The sequence below is a fragment of the Capricornis sumatraensis genome, chromosome 3, assembly GCF_032405125.1.
Source record: "Capricornis sumatraensis isolate serow.1 chromosome 3, serow.2, whole genome shotgun sequence".
Classification (NCBI taxonomy): domain Eukaryota; kingdom Metazoa; phylum Chordata; class Mammalia; order Artiodactyla; family Bovidae; genus Capricornis; species Capricornis sumatraensis.
This window is the reverse complement of record NC_091071.1, coordinates 140,287,053-140,298,774: the sequence shown is the minus strand read 5'-3', so window position 1 is coordinate 140,298,774 and position 11,722 is coordinate 140,287,053. Positions and strand designations below refer to the sequence as shown.

Below are 11,722 nucleotides of genomic sequence, written 5' to 3'. Positions count from 1 at the left end.
CTATTATTTTCAGGCATACTAGATCTTTGCCCATTATAGATACTTTCTCAGGAAGCTGTGTGTGTGTTGGTTGCTTAGTCATGTCTGACTCTTTGCAACCCTATAGACTGTAGCCCACCAGGCCCCTCTGTCCATTGGACTCTCTAGGCAGGAACACTGGAGTGGGTTGCCATTTCCTTCTCCAAAAGGAACTATAGAAAGAAAGTGAAGTTGCCCAGTTGTGTCTGACTCTTTGCAACCCCATGGACTGTAGCCTACCAGGCTCCTCCATCCATGGAATTTTCCAGGCAAGAGTAGTGGAGTGGGTTGCCAGTTCTTTCTCAGGAAGCTACTGGAAGATAAATTGCCAAAATTAGAGCATAAAACAAACAAAGGAGATGTAGGAAATACAGATATATTCATCAACTCAGGCTCTGGTGCAGTCACAAACAATACCGAACTCTCAGTGGTTTGCAGTGTAGGTTTATTTCTTTTCACCCAGTGTGCCCACTGTGTAGTTCTGCTCCTTTTCATCATCATAACTGGTCTCAGGCTGGTGCAGCATTCTTTATCTGTGAAATTGCCAGACTCGTGGCAGAGGGAAAAGAGATGATAGAACTCTCTCTTAAGTTTCCACCTTGGAATGTCACATGCCATTGGCCAAAGCAAGTCACACGGTCACTTCTGAGTTTAACAAGGCAGAGATGGAAAATCCTCCCATTGGATGGGACATCACAACTCATAAGCAAGCCTGACATCAATGGGGTGAGTATAATCACCCCCAAGACAGGAGCAGCAAATATTTTGAACAGTATTATACTCTTTCTCAAAGGGTACCCTTGCATGGAAGAGAGGCAGAGGGAATACCCAGGTCAGCAGCTGGGAGAAGAAGAGAGCCCCAGGAGGAAAGTCAGGTTGGGGGAAAGGAGGTTGGCAATGACAGCTCCGCTGATTGTTAGACAGCTGCCGCTTTTGGTAGGTACTGAAGAGGAGAGGTAGGGTAGGAGACTGCTGCTTTCTTATCAACTTTTTTGGTATCAAGTGAATTTTAAAGAAATATGTAAAATAGTCATTTTATATATATTTAAATCATTGTTACAATGGAGAGAAATCTATCTTTACTTTGATGTGCTTGTATGTGCATCTGTGATATATATGTGTCCCGTGTTTGTGGACAGGTGTGTGGTTAAGACAGTTCTTTTCAGACTAGTTCAGAGTAGTTTGTTATCCGTCTACTACAAGGTAAGCACAGAAGCTGAGAACAAGCTTTTATAAACTTTAATAGCAATTTGACAGAGTATTTTATGCCTGTTGAAATCACTAATATAAAATTGGGGGGGCTTATATTTTGTATATTCTTTAAAAGTTACTTTTCTAGTAACTCATTTCTACTGTAATTTATAAAAGCTTGCAGTAGATTGGAAATTTTAAAATTTGGTCCTTTACCATGGAATGTTTTAGAAGCTCTGATTTAGACTGTAAAGGATGAATATATTTGAGAATTATTGTGCTAGAACAATCAGCAAATGACCAATGCCGTATTTTGTGATCATCCTTCTTCCTCCACAGTTACTCATATGAGAATTTTATATAGAAAGAACAGAAGCAGATTGAGGTCAGCATTTCCCACCCTTCCACAGTGAAGTTGTTTACGGTATTTTCCTCGTCCTCCATTTTACTCTGTCAATAAAGCACCTGGAAAGAGCCCAGAGAAAACAGCAATATTTTTCCAAGAAGCTGTGGGAAAACAGCATTAGTAACCCTGAGAAGGTGGAAACATTTGACTTTCTAAGGGTAACAGCTTTCTTTTTTGCAGTCCTGTCCACATACTGCATTTTTGGCTACACTACTCTCACTAGTTATAGCCGGCAAATATCTACGGCACTCACTTCAGTTCAGTTCCGTCGCTCAGTCGTGTCCAACTCTTTGCGACCCCATGGACCGCAGCACTCCAGGCCTCCATGTCCATCACCAACTCCTGGAGTCCCCTCAAACTCACGTCCATTGAGTCGGTGATGCCATCCAGCCATCTCATCCTCTGTCATCCCCTTCTCCTGCTTTCAATCTTTCCCAGCATCAGGGTCTTTTCAGATGAGTCAGCTCTTCACATCAGGTGGCCAAAGTATTGGCGTTTCAGCTTCAACATCAGTCCAAAAAGATAGATTTCTCTTACCTTTGTAACTGTTTTACTGGATTCTTAACTCCTTTCCCTTTAGGTTTAATGCCTTTGCTCCTTAATGCTTATTCAAAGAAAGCGAAGTATCCACACAAAATGTCTTTTGGGGCTTAAAAACTGATGCTTTACTGTGCTGAAGTGAAATATAATTTATCATAGGATGTACTTCAGAAGTATTGGAGCACATTTCTTCTCCAGAAGAGTTAACATTTCTTTCAATATATGAGTAAAAAGGGTGAAGTGGTCGTTAATTGCATCAGTCTTCATGCTGATGTTCACATGCATCCTGATAAAACTTTACTGATCTCTGTGTTAGTTGCGGTTTAGTCATGTTTGTAGTCTTGGTGACACTGGAAAACAACACAGCTGACTCACGCCCTCACAGGAGCTGTTATTACCTAAACTTAGGTACAGGATACAGCGGTTCAAACCACACCCTAGGAGGCATCCCATCTCTATAAAGTGGACTGCTACTGGAGGTGAGCTTAATGGTAGCAGTTACTGTATCTCCTGAAACCATCCATATCTTCTGGCTGTGTGTTCAGATATTTCAGATGAGTGGTTCTCAGGTTTTCTCTTTTTTACACATAGGCCATTTCCAGCAGTAACATCCAAAGATGGAGTGGGGAAGAGACACTATTTTCAAAAGTTCCTCCCACCTAGGCTTTTACCCCTTCCCTCTACAAGGAATTTAGATGAAGTTACTTGAGTTTGTAAGGATGATGGGGAAGGAGAGAATAAATCTTTTCGTCTGTACACATCCCAAGGCTGCAGATGAGAATAAGAACCCTTAAAAATTTTCAGTGCCATGACTGCCAGTGTTGCTTCTGTGTAAACAGCTTTTAGCAAGGAATCTAGTCCAGTCAGCTAAAATCTTATGTTTTAGTATTTGACACACTTCTTCCCCCCCACCCCCCAAGGGACCTGTCAGCAATGACAGTGATTTGGTATAGGTTTCTGTAAATTGCATTAGCAACAGTGTTGCTTCTTCTAGGAAATATCTTCTTGCCAGCTGAACTTAGAGCACATTCTTGCTCATCCCTCCCATGTACAGCAGATTTTATACCATTAGGGTCTTGTAGTTACAGATCAGGAAAAAACAAACAAACAAACAAAAAAAACACTTCATTTCATCCTAATCCATTCGTTTGAGCAGATATTGTCACAGTTCTGAGATGCTGTTAATATAAGAGATTCCTTAGTGCACATAGTCTCAAACTATGAATGAGGGTTATAAACATCAGTAAAATGGGATTGAATTTACTAGAATTTGGCGTGTTTATAACTCTGGTTTTTATTCTAGGTTCACAGAGGCTCCCTAACTAGACTGATCCTTTTCCAAGATGATCTACGTCCTTTTTTTCCCCCACCCCCTAACCCCAGTACAAGTACCCTGTGTAGATTCATGTAATGAATCTGTAAATATTATTGTTTAATATATTATTGACTAATACTCTGTAAATGTCAATGAACATTTATTCTACAGTACATTGCTAAATAGTTTTTGTAACTGTGGTTTTTGAGCCCAGCCAGTACCATGCTTTTGTAATTGTGTGTCAGAGTTGTGTTTTTTTTTTTTCCTGGGAAGCTGGAACTGAATCATTTTCAGGACTTACATAGAACCTAGTCTGTGTTCTTTAGTCCAAGCTTAAACAAACAGTGTATACTCTTGTGGCCTATGTGATACAAAGTATGAAAGAGTTATCAAAACACCCCCTGAGTGGCTCACTGCAGCCCAGGAATGTTTACCGGAATGGCCCGTCGGAATGGCCCGTAATCCAGCATGAAGCTGAAGGAGCTGAGAAAACACCCACTTGTTCTTTCCATTAGGGCCTGCCCTAAGTTGTCCCTGCATTGTCAGAGCTTGCTGCACACAGACACAGAGCACCCGGCATGTGAGAGGGAGTAGATTACCCATTCATGTGTTGTTTCACCAATTAGACTCTAAGTGCCTCAAGGCAGGGGCAAAGTGTTACTCATCCCTTTAGCCCTGCACCTCCTTCTGTGCTTGTTGTTGCTGAAAAAATATTTATTTATTTGGCTGTGTTAGGTCCCAGTTGTGGCACATGGGATCTTTTGTTGTAGCACTTGAGATCCAATTCCCTGATAGCTCAGTTCCTAAAGAATCCGCCTGTAATGCAGGAGACCCCATTTCAATTCCTGGGTTGGGAAGATCCGCTGAAGAAGGGATAGGCTACCCTCTCCAGTATTCTTGGGCTTCCCTTGTGGCTCACCTGGTAAAGAATCTACCCACAATGTGGGAGACCTGGATTTGATCCCTGGGTTGTGAAGATCCCCTGGAGGAGGGAAAGGCTACCCACTCAAGTATTCTGGCCCAGAGAATTCCATGGACTGTATGTCCATGGGGTCACAAAACCCACACAAAAGACTGGAATTAGAAGTCTATATGTAGCAGAGAGAGCAGCTGGACTTGGGATAATAAGTGTAGCAGGCATCTAAGACCCATGCTAAAGATTTCCTTCTTAAAATTCTTAAAGGTGAGAAATTAAATAGGAGGCTGATGATTTTTTTCCAAAGGGGAAAAAGTAGCAAAGCACAAAGATTGTATGGGACATACAAAAGACACATAAGTTTTCTTCGCTATTTTGGGCATTCTCTTAAAAGGAGGGAAATTGGTTACTACTTCATAGGATTGTTGTGAGAGTAAAAAAGAAAAAATTCCATGTATAGCACTTAGCACTGTTCCTGGCTCATTGTGGCTAGTAAGTATTAGTTATTTTTAATCATCATTATTTCCTTGTATCCAATTTAAAGATTTTTTTTGTGTCACTAAGAAAAGCATTCCTCATTAAACTATTACATGGTGATTTCTTACCACTGAAGTTATTTTCTATTTTTTGAAAATTTAATCCTATCTAGTAGATTTTTAAAATCATATTTTATTCTCAGGTCATGTATAAAGAGGTAAATGTAGATAAATCATTTGAGGTGTTTTTAGATTATTTTCATGTTCAGAGTCTAATTCTTCACAATCACTTTTAGATTCAAAGACATTGATTTCTGTGTTTTTCCTCACAATGTTGTCTCTGATATCAAGTGTTGGGAATTTGAAATGGAGCACTTCTAAAATGTGCTGCTCTGCTGAATCCTAGATTTTCTTTCAGACTGCTGACACCCACTCTCCTTGTATTTATTCCGTCTTACCAGAAAGTGTCAACAGAACATTTTCAGACAACAACCAAATTCATGTTCTTTCATGAATTCCTGCTCTTCACATCCTAATCTGCCTCTTCCATGGTCTTCCCACACTGGTTCATGATACCTGCATCATAGACGTTGCTCAGGACAGAATCCCTGGAGACGTCTTTGGCTCTCCCCCGTTTGTTATCCGGGCTTCCCTGGCGGTCAGATGGTAAAGAATCTGCCTGCAGTGCAGGAGACTCAGGTTCAATCCATGGGTTGGGAAGATCCCCTGGAGGAGGAAATGGCAACCCAATCCAGTATTCTTCACTGGAGAATTCTATGGACAGAGGAGCCTGGCAGGCTACAGTTTGTGGAGTATCAAAGAGTCAGACATGACTGAGCTACTAACACAAGGATTACACCCCACATCCTTCCCCCATGATGCTAAATGCAAAATCTGGCTCTCATCTGCCCCACCTTTTGCTACTTCTCTTGCCTGAGGCATCCCCTTCTCTCCTAATTACCTCCTAACAGGTTTTTCTGCTTCTGTCTTGGCCTGGCTAAAATTTTATTCTCCACATAATGACCTGAGTGAATCTTGCAAAAATAAGATCATGTCTCTCCACTACTCAAAGCCCATCAACAGTTCCCCATTTCATGCAGAGTAAAAGCCACAGTGTTTGTAATGGCCCAGAAGCTGCCATCACTGATGCTCCCTGCTTTGTCTCTCTCTTCCCCTCCTATTCCCTTCTGAGGCATTTTGCTCCAGACTCACTGGCCTCCAAGCTTCTTCTCAAACTCACCAAGCATATACCTGTGTGAGGGTCTTTGCTCTTGTTCTTTCCGCTATCTGGAAGCCTCTTTTTCTGGGATCTGCAAAGACTTGAAGGAAGTGAGTTAATTCCCTCACCTCCTTCGAGTCTTTGCTTAAATCCTGTTCTCACAGAAGAGAACACGAGTATTCATATATGGTTCAAGTACTATAACTTGAACCTACTCCTATACCCTAGTCCACCCCAGCCCTCTTAACCCATTACATGTTTTCTTTTTCCATATGTTTCTGTTGGTCAGTTGCTAAGTCGTGTCCAACTCTTTTGCAATCCCATGGACTACAGCCCGCCAGGGTCCTCTGTCCATGGGATTTCCCAGGCAAAAATACTAGAGTGGGTTGCCATTTTCTTCTCCAGGATCTTCCTAGACCAGGGATTGAACCCACATCTCCTGCATGGGCAGACAGATTCCTTTACCACTGAGCCACCAGGGAAGCCCTTTATTTTTCCATAGCACTTATCATTATAACATGCTATAAAGTTTACTTATTATAGTTTATTTATTGTGTATTTTTCCTCGCAAGAGTTGGCATCTTTGATTTGTTCACTGATGTTTCCCAGATGCCCAGAATGGCACTTCATCTGCATTTATTGGTTACTTGTTAAAATGGACTGAATTGTGGTAAGTACTATGACTGAGGTCTGTGCAAGGTGCCATGGCCCACACTGAGCAGGCTAAAACTTTGTGAAGGATCTAATGCCGCAGCTGAACTTTTAAGGCTAAATACAGTGAGGCAGCTAAAGGAATCACAAGGAGCAGTGAAGTTACAGGTACAAAGTGCTCCCTTGGGTATTGTTTCAGGTGGATATTTAGATTGGCGTCTTACCTGTTGATTACAGTTCCAGGTATGAAAGTCAAGAAGCCCCAGAGGTAATACACTTTGCAAAAAAAAAAAAAAAAAAAAGCTTATTTTTGTCTTGGTGTGCCACAATATAGTGAGCATGTATGACATTTCATGGTCAGACTGGCATGGGCCAGGAATTTCAGCTTGATCAACCAAGGTGGCAAATCTTTGTTTTGATCAGTGGAGTAATCACTAATGATTGGTTCTACTAGTCAAAATAATAGTTAAGGAAGTTTACACTGAGTATCTTCAGAAAGGAATGCGAATGACATAGGAAGTTTTCTCCTTTGAGGTGTTCTTTCAGTATAGACCAGGGATTGTCCTCAAAGATAGAGCCTTAGTTATTTTAGTATCTGGGATAAGATACGAATTCATTCTTAAACAGCCTTATAACTTGTGATATATGGCTTATGTGTTCTTAAAAATGTATGCCATCTGTGGCTTCATATTTAAATAATTATTCTTGATAATTAGCTGTCAAGCTCAGTTGTTTCTAGCTATTGAAGGAGTATATGTGCTGTCACCATGTAAAATACATTTTAGAATTGTGCACACTTTGTTAATAAAATGTTTGCTTGTGCCCTTTAATTTCAGTAGGTAGATGCAGAGCTCTTTCTGCTTTCCTAATTGTGCCTCTCTTCATAGAATCACCGAAGCTCAGTCTCTGACTGGCAGACAGTAATCAATACACATTATTTAAATGAATCAAATACATTTTGGTGCAGAAGAGACGTATATTCTAAGTCTCAAAGACTTGGGGAAACCAAACTTAAGGTACTCTTTTATCTGTAAAATAGGGCTCATCATGGTTCCCATCTCAGTTTTCATGAGAATTAATACGTCTTTTAAAAAAAAATAGACTTCATTTTTTTAGAACAGTTTTAGATTTAAGGAAGTGAGCAGATAGTACAGAGAATACGTACTTAACAGCCCTCCCCTCACCCCATCCCATGCCCAGTTTCCCTACTGTTAACATCTTGTATTAGTGTGGTACATTTGTTACAAATACTAAACCAATAGTGACATATTATTATTAGCTAAAGTCTTTAGTTTATTCGGATTTCCTTCGTCTCTACCTAATGCCCTTTTCTGTTCCCATAATTCCATCCAGAATACTAGGTTACATTTTCTAGTCGTGTCTTCTTAAGTTCCCTGTGACACTTTCTCAGACTTCCCTGTTTTTGATGATTTTTGACAGGTTTGAGGTATACTGGTAAGATATATTATAGTATGTGTCTCTTTTGGAACTTGTTTTGGTGTAATGCAGGAGACCCCTGTTTGATTCCTGAGTCAGGAAGATCTGCTGGAGAAGGCATAGGCTACCCACTCCAGTATTCTTGGGCTTCCCTGGTGGCTCAGATGGGAAAGAATCTGCCTGCAATGTGGTAGGCCTGGGTTCAATCCCTGGGTTGGGAAGATCCCTTGGAGAAGAGAACAGCTACCCACTCCAGTATTCTGACCTAGAGAATTCCATGGACAGAGGAGCCTCGGAGGCTACAGTTCATGGGGTTGGAAAGAGCCAGACACGACGGAGTGACTTTCACACAAGATGTATAAAAGTGTTAGTTACTATTATTGCTTCGTATTTAGATTACATTGTGGAACAGATAAGATGTTGTAGGGAGATGGTTTTACCGGATGTAAAAAGATTTATTTAAGGCTTGATCATTTTATCAGTGCTTAAAGATCTCAGGAAAAAATGTGGCTTTCCTACATCCATCTTTTCATCTGTCCATTTGATTCAGTCAATAATCTCCAAGTCCTTGTTTGGAGGGTAAAATGTGTTGGATGCTGGGGATTCAATGATGAACAAAACTGCCCCCATGAGCTTTCAGTCAAATAGGGAGATGGTTAATAGGCAAATGAAAATAGAAAACAAGCTAAAGAATGGCTTGTGACAAGTGAAGAAAATAAAATATTCTTGAAGAATGTTTCAGCTGGTGAGGGGAAGGGGTACTACTTAGCATTATATCTTAGTTAGGATTTAATTGTGAGGGGCAGAAAACTTTAAACACAGAACTGAAGATAGGAATTCCTCATGTTCAGGAAGTCAGGGAGTGTGCCGTCTCCATAATACCAGGGGCCTGGGCTCCTTCTATCTTGTTGCTCTGCTGTGCATGGATTCCTTTCCCACGGTCATCTCATGATCAAAGACAGCTTCCAGGGCTCCACCCATCATATCTGAATCCCAGCCAGCATGAAGGTGACAGAGACAGAGAAGAGAACACCCCTTTCCCCATTTCTGCTTGCTTTTTGTTTGTCAGAACGTAGCCATGGCCTTACCTAGCCACCTAACCTAGTTTTCATCCAGGTGGCCAGGTATACCAGTTAAGCATTAGAAGTGTTATTGCTATAGAACAGCGGTTCTCACACTTCAGCATGCATCAGACTCACCTACAAGGCTTGTTGAAATACAGGTTTCTGGGCCCCATCCTCAGAGTTTCTCTCTCAGTAGAAGGCCAAGAATCTGCATTGCTAACAAGTTCTCATGTGTTGTTGATACTGCTGTTCCAGGACCACAATTTGAGGGCCACTGCCACAGAAGAAGGCAAGCAGGGGTCTGGGGGAAGTGGTCTCTGATTTGGAGCATAATTTGAACTTTGATCATTTACATTTTTGTATTTAGACAGATGATGCTTTCTGAGGTTAAGTATTTCATCTTTGATGTACCAAATCTGGGTAGCTGTACACAATTTAGTAATTTTGTGTAAGGTCAGTAGATTGGTTATCTACTGCTAGGTAACAAAGTACCCCAAAACACAGTGGCATAAAGCAGTAATTTGCTTATGATTCTGTAGACCTGCAATCTGAGTGGACTCAGTGGAAAAGATATGCATTTGCTCTACATGTGTGGGCTGGTCATGGCTCGGGCTGGAGGGTGCAGCATGGTCCCACTCACATGTCTGGGTATGGCTGTCAGCTGGGCACCTTGGGGCTCCTTCTGCTAAGACACTTGTCTAACAGGACAGTCTGGGCTTCCTTACATGGAGGCTTGAGGCTCCACAAGGGTGCCTGGAAATCACACCTGCCCAGTTCTGTGAGTCAAGAAAGTCACAAAGCCAACCCAGGTTCAAGGGGAGAGGAAATGGACTCCACTGACTGATGGAAGTATTCTTGCCTGGAGAATTCCATGGACAGAGGAGCCTGGTGGGCTACAGTCCATGGGGTTCCAAAGAGGTGGACATGACTGAGTGACTAACACTTTCACCTTCACTGATGGAAGGAGTAGCAGAGTCACATGGAAAAAGCATGCAATTGAGGGGATTATTGTGTCTGTCCCTGGCAATAGTCTCCTGTAGTGAGAACTGAGAATGGCAATATTATAGTAGGAATCCCTAACAGTTGTAAATATGGACATAGACTTGTCAATCATGTTTTATCCCTACCAGGACTAGAGTGTCATATGGATAAAACACTTCCAAACGTGCACTGGTGGAAAAGAAATACAATGCGGGGTGTGGCCCAGCCGGGGTTTAGCCATACTGCACAGCGGACTCTGGCGCCTTGGAGGAGTGTGCTCGGGAACCTTGCCCATGGCGAATTGTGGATGATTGCTGTGGAGCTTTCACTATGGGGTGGGGATGGGGGTGGGGGGCGCTGTTTTCCACCATCAACTGTGGTCTGGTGGAGCTTCAGGGCAAGGAAGATCCCTGGAACTTCCATCACCAGTGGAGCATAGACCAGGGCTGTGCTGGCTGCCCGCAGTGGCCCATTGGCCATGGTGGGCTCGGCAATGATGGGGGGCATCCTATTGGCCCTCATCGAGGGTATTGGCATCCTTCTCACTTGCTATACCGTGCAGCAGTTCCGCAATGCACCCCCTTTCCTGGAGAACCCTGGCCAGCTGCCCTCTAAGGAGGGTATCCCGGGCCCAGGCTACCCCAGCTATCAGCAGTACCACTGAGGAAGTGACTGCCTATCACCGCCACTGTGAGAGCTCCTTCTCTGTCCCCTCCTGGATGATCTACCTCGAAGGGAGGGCTGGCTCCCAGTTGGCCCATGGGACCCTCCAGAGAGGGCCTCTATCTGTTCCCTGATCCCAGGTTGGGGGTGGGGAACCCCAGCTGCCCTGATGGATGGGTCCCTCTTCTCTCAGGGCACTCCAACCCCCACTCATATATGTAACATGCTCTCACCCCAATCGCTTTGCATGGCACTCTGATGAGTATTTAAAGCCTGTTTTGAAAATGAGAAAAAAAAAAAAACAAGATTAAATAGGATTTTAGAAAGTTTTTTTTTTTTTTTTTTTTGCTTATTGAAGAGTTTCCCGTATCTTTACTAATAACAAAGTTGTTCACATACGAGGAAGAGAAGACAAGTTGAAAATAACACCATAAATATTTTTCTGGTCTGCTTTAGATTTTAATTGAAAGTAGTGATCTCAACTTTTGAAAGTCAGTATTTAAAAAATAATGTTCTCACTCCCATAAAACAGGACCTCATACCCTAAAAAAGGTCAAGTTTATAGCATATTTATATGTGGTACCATTTAGGATGTGGGTAGGTGCTGGAGAAGACTCTTGCGAGTCCCTTGGACTGCAAGGAGATCTAACCAGTCCATTCTAAAGGCGATCAGTCCTGGTGTTCATTGGCAGGACTGATGCTGAGGCTGAAACTCTAATACTTTGGCCATCTCATGTAAAGAGTTGACTCATTGGAAAAGACCCTGATGCTGGGAGTGATTGAGGGCAGGAGGAAAAGGGGCCGACAGAGGATGAGATAGCTGGATGTCATCACTGACTCGACCG

General features: G+C 42.4%; 1 pseudogene; it reads left to right on the top strand.

Moving 5' to 3' along the window:
* The first annotated feature begins 915 nt into the window (after positions 1-915).
* Positions 916-10,878, top strand: LOC138076321 (mitochondrial import inner membrane translocase subunit Tim17-B pseudogene; annotated as a pseudogene).
* Positions 10,879-11,722: the final 844 nt, after the last annotated feature.